We start from the raw sequence: 5,623 nt of genomic DNA on the forward strand, positions 1-5,623 counted from the left end.
CAGAAAGGCTAAATAAAATTTTCCAGGATGATACATAGCAAGTGACAGGGCAAGATTCAAACCTAGAAATGTTTTGACCCCAAAGCCCAAGGTTGCACGCTGTATGTTGATAATACAGCCAAGTGGCCTTGGTCAGTCATTCACACCTAGCACAGGAGCTGAGGTACTCGATAAATGTTTGATGAGCCCATGAATGAGCACCTTGCTGTGAATTCGTTTACCAGCTTGGCTTCCAGTTACCTGGCAGGTATGCTAAACAAGTGAGAGCCTGGACAAGTTACCTGTGGTAAGCAGAAGAAAAGGTACAGTCCAGAGCCGAGGCCTCAGCACCAGTGGGCTAGGGCAGGACACCATCCAGAGAAGCCAGGGAAAAGTCACAAAATGACTAGAATGTCAGAAGGATGGCAAGGAGGAGAATAGAAAGAAGCCATCTGGCAAAGGTAAGGAAGTACCAACAACAGTTCTGAGCTAATATGGTTGCTCGAAGATGACTCCACTGCTGTCATCCTTTCTTTCCTCCTCTACCGGCTCACAGTCAGCATCGCACAGTGAGGCAGTCATGGGAGTGAGATTATGACCTGGAGCGTTTCCCACTGGGAAATACAGCCTCCCATGTACACACCTAGACTAGATTCTTAAAAGTATAATTTACCTCACTTGGAGCTGTATTTTTCTCATTAGCATTACCTATTATCTCAAATGTATTTCTACTCCAGACTTGAACTGTAGAACAGAAAGATCTGTATCCTTTTGAACACTTATTCCAGCTCCATTATAAACATTATCTGAGATGCGCTACAACAAAAAAGAATATGCCTGAGAATCCACGGGGGATCTCTCCCCACTGTTCCAGTTTACTGTTAATGAGCTATAGTTGCAAGAAAAATATCACGGCACTGACCATGGTGGTGGGAGGAAGGAAGCAAAGGAGGAAAGGAAGGAAGGAAGGGACAGAGAGAGACAGGAAGGAAGAGTAATCTTTAAAAACAAACAGGATCAAAGTTAAAGTGGATGGGACTTTACCATGTCTACAGCCAGGGAAAGTGAGCTGTGATTCAACAGGCCTGTGCTTTCGTTCTGTGAAAGATGGTTCAGGAAGAAACAATAGCCAGTGAGTAAGGGCCTTGAAATAAGCTTCTTTCAAAGGAAGTGAAACCAGCCCTGACAAGAGAAATGGAATAATAAGACCCACTCGGCTGGCCACGCCATGGGGCTAGAGTGTGAAGACATAAGCTGTGATGTTATTTCAGAGAAAGGAAAAAGAGAGAGATCAGGATGTGAAAGTTAAGAAGGAAAACCAGTTCAGAAAACCTGAATGAATCAGGCCCCGCCATCATTGGGAGGGCTGGTAAGGGTATTACTATGAGGGCAGCTGGGATGTGCCCACTGAGTTTGTGAGTCGGGGGACTCCAAGCAGAAGAATTCTATAGTGAGGCCAAATGGAATTGGATCTGGGATCCACAGTGACAAACTCAACTTTTTCTTTCTTTTTTTTTTTAATTAATTAATTTATTTTGAGAGAGAGAGAGAGAGGGAGGGAGAGAGAGAAAGCATTCAGGGGAGGGGCAGAGAGAAAGGGAGACCGAGAGAATATCAATACCCACACTGTCAGTGCAGAGCCCAATACGGGGCTTGAACTCACTAATTGCGAGATTATGACTTGAGCGGAAACCAAGAGTCGGATGCTTAATGGACTGAGCCGCCCAGGCACTCCAGACTCAACTTTTTCTTAATGAGAGAGCCAGGTGTAGTCATAGGATCAAAGTCAACTGGTTTAATAAGATTGATCAGAAATGCCAAGTACAAGGGCTAGTGATGACTGGGAGGGAAAAACGAAAAGTACATGGAAGAATCTGAGTAATGCTGACACCTTGCCAACCTAACCGTTGTGTCGCACAAAAGTGACACACTTTTGCCATTTCTCTCACTGGTATACCTTCACTTTCCTCTTACTGTAATAGATCCAGGGTGCACATGACTGGTATTAAAATGTGCTATGCTGCAGTGAGTAAAAAGAAAGAACACGTGGGACAAGTCCACATGCCTCTGAGGATTCCACGGTCCCATTCCACTCAATTGTCCCACAAGGGCCATTTTCCATTGACAACAGGTCAAACATAACTGACAGGAAACACTGACGAGAAATTGTTCCAAGGGTTTTCTCTTTTAGAAGCTGTCTGTGAGAACTCATCTAAGAGAGACAGTTAAAACAATGTCTGGTGAAAGGCTGGAGGTAACAAAGGACGAGGTACAAACCAGGATCGCAAGATTACATCCTAGATTCACAGAGAGAATATTGAGGAGACTCCTAAATATGTTTTTTTTTAATATGGTGAAGACTTTTTGAATTCCTGTATAACATTGGGTTGAGTCAACATTTAGGAAAATGTTGACATTCAAAAACTACGCCTCTTGAGCCAAACCATAAGAGACTCTTAAAAACTGAGAATAGGGGCGCCTGGGTGGCGCAGTCGGTTAAGCGTCCGACTTCAGCCAGGTCACGATCTCGCGGTCCGTGAGTTCGAGCCCCGCGTCAGGCTCTGGGCTGATGGCTCGGAGCCTGGAGCCTGTTTCCGATTCTGTGTCTCCCTCTCTCTGACCCTCCCCCGTTCATGCTCTGTCTCTCTCTGTCCCAAAAATAAATTAAAAACGTTGAAAAAAAAATTTAAAAAAAAAAAACAAAAAACTGAGAATAAACTGAGGGTTGATGAGGGGTGGGAGGGAGGGGAAAGTGGGTGATGGGCATTGAGGAGAGCACCTGTTGGGATGAGCCCTGGGTGTTGTATGGAAACCAATTTGACAATAAATTTCATTAAAAAAATATGCCTCTTAAAATGTTTCAATTACTGTAGAAGTGAATCTCACTAAGGCTTAAAAAAATTTTTTTTTAAAGAATGGAAAAACATTTTGAAAGACTGACAGTATTTCTAAATCTGATAAAGAATGCATGTTTATCTGCTTTTCTACAAAGGAATATTTTTAGATCTAGGCTGATTTCCTTCTCTTATTTAGCAAAGTTATAGGAAAACTTTGCCCCTGTCTATCTTGTTATGCATAGGGAATGTACAATATCAACTAACTGTAATTTCACCTTTTTAAAAAATGTTTTTAAGTTTATTTATTTTGAGAGAGAGAAAGAGAGAGACAATCCCAAGTAGGCTCCACCCTGTGAGTGTGAGCCTGAGGTGGAGCTCAAACTCACAAACCGTGAGATCATGACCTGAGCTGAAACCAAGAGACAGATGCTTAACCGACTGAACCACCCAGGCGCCCCTGTGATTTCACCTTTAAAACTACATGTGTCCAAATTCTCAGTAACTGCTCCCCAAAATTCAAGAGCTAAATGAACATGGAGAACACAACATCTCTTATTTTACAAACCTGCTATCCAAGCATTCTCTCTATGAACTAAAGAACTGTGTAATAAGGGGTATTTACACATAACAGTTGTGGTGAAGTAAAATGTCTCTCCTATGACATATATGTGGCTGCTAGTAACAGAGACTGGAAATAATGGTGGCTTAAGTAGGACGGAAGTTATTTTTCTTGCCTGTAAAGGAAGTCTGGAGGTGGGCATGCCAAGTCTGGTATAGGAGAGCCACAACCAACGCAGACCACGGTTCCTTTCTTTCTTTTCCACTACCCTAATTTGTGTCTTTCATCATCAAGGTTGTCTGAGGTCCAAGCAGCAGCTGGAAGTCCAGCCATCATATCTTCATTTTAACAGGAAACAGGAGGGTCCTCACTGGCTCTCCAGCATGGTTTAAGGAGCCTTTCAGAAGACTTGCCCAACAGCTTTTCCATCTCATTGGCTAGAACTTAATCACATGGCCACATCTAGCTGAAAGGGAGGTAGAAATGCAAATTTTTATCTGGGTGCCTTGCCACAGCAAATGAAATCTGTTTTCTTGTTAAGAAATAAGAATATTGTGTAGCGCCTGTCAGTCTCACCAAAAGCATTATTAAGGCACTAAAAATATATATTATCCAATATAATTATTTAATGACTTTTCAACAGTCCCTTTTCTGGGATTCACTGTACCGTACAATGCTCCCATCATTAACATACAAAATGTAGGAGTTAACCCCCTAATTAACATATCCTTATATAAAATTCACCACCTTAATCTTGCCTACCCTAAGAAACAGAATAGATACATTGAAGAAAAGTTTATTTATTTACTGTGTGTGTGTGTGAGAGAGAGAGAGAGAGAGAGAGAGAGGAGAAAGAGAGAGAGAGAGAATGAGTGGGCAGGAGCAGAGAGAGAGGAAGAGAGAATCTTAAGCAGACTCCATGCTTTCAGCATGGAGCCTGACTTGGGTCTCGAATCCACCAACCATGAAATCATGACCCAAGCTGAAGTCCAGAGTAGGACACTTAACCAAATGAGCAACCTGGGCGCCCCCATTGAAGCTTTAATATAAAGTCTTTGTTATGACTTTGTTAGTACTTAGTAAAAGGTTAATTTATTTTGGATCCAAACCATGAGACTATAGTTTCCAGGCATCTCCAAAGAGTAGTTTAGGGTGAGGGTGAAGGGATTTTAACTTTTCCATAATCTCGCTTAGCTCCAGCTGCCTCCCTCCAAATTACTTGATACGGTTTTCTCAAATTTATTCTCTCTCTCTCTCTCTCTCTCTCTCTCTCTCTCTCTCTCTCACACACACACACACACACACACACACACACACAAAGCACAAAAAAACCCTGTTGTGTAAGCTCAACTTCACAATCCCCTTCACTCTGCTTTCTCACAAAATTTCAGATTCTAGTCCTAATTCCTCTAACACAGAAACAGTAGAGTAGCCTCTGTTGTGATGACAAAAATACCTAAAAGACATAGAAGATTGTACCCCATTGCAGACTCAGTATTAGGCTTTTCTGTGCATGCTGTATCTTTTTAGGTGTTAATTAGTATCATGAAAAGACAGAAAAAAGGAAAGAGAGAGAGTACTCTATTTTCAAAATGGTTTGATAATATTCCCATTAGCCATTTAAACCATCCTACCCACATGAAGACCTTAGAGATCATGACAGTGAGGTTCAAGAGTTTGTTGCTAAGACATTTCTCCAAAGAAGGGTGAAAATCCCACTATAAATAGTACATTAAAAAGCTGGTTGCTTTGTGCTTTCCTGCACTTTTATTCCAATATGCCTCTTTATCAACAACTCTTATGAACCAAAGTGTTCCCTGTTTCTTCCATTAGAAAGTGCACATCACTTATTAAGATTACCTCCGTCTAGATTTCACTCAGGAGAGAGTAATAAAGAGATATTATTTGCTTGAACTGATCTTTAAACCCAAACTCTTTGTTCTGTTTCTTCAGTGACTCATTCAAGCCTCACAGAGCCTGAGTGGAATGAAAGAATCTTCTGTGATACATTCTATTGTGTTAAAAATTTTAGCAACCTTGCCAGGTGTTTATTACAGATTGTTGGGGATTATAATTACATTCATATAAAAGCTGCTCAATGCTTGATATTTATGACCAAGAGTTATTTTTCCTATTTGATTATTTATAACTCTAAGAAGATGTTAAATAAGACATAGCAGTTAACAGTGACATTGTGGCTTTATGAACCTATATAAGAAATCAAACGTAGACCATTGCTATTGATGTT

General features: G+C 41.2%; 1 long non-coding RNA gene across 1 annotated transcript; it reads right to left on the minus strand.

Annotated features, from left to right (window-relative positions):
• Positions 1-3,447: 3,447 nt before the first annotated feature.
• Positions 3,448-5,321, minus strand: LOC131484034 (uncharacterized). The gene is made up of 2 exons (XR_009247979.1): positions 5,236-5,321; positions 3,448-3,841 (listed from the first exon to the last, which is right to left on the minus strand). It is a non-coding gene; the product is annotated as an uncharacterized LOC131484034 (long non-coding RNA).
• Between the last annotated feature and the right edge of the window lie 302 nt (positions 5,322-5,623).

Source organism: Neofelis nebulosa, chromosome 8 (genome assembly GCF_028018385.1).
Source record: "Neofelis nebulosa isolate mNeoNeb1 chromosome 8, mNeoNeb1.pri, whole genome shotgun sequence".
In the NCBI taxonomy this organism is placed as follows: domain Eukaryota; kingdom Metazoa; phylum Chordata; class Mammalia; order Carnivora; family Felidae; genus Neofelis; species Neofelis nebulosa.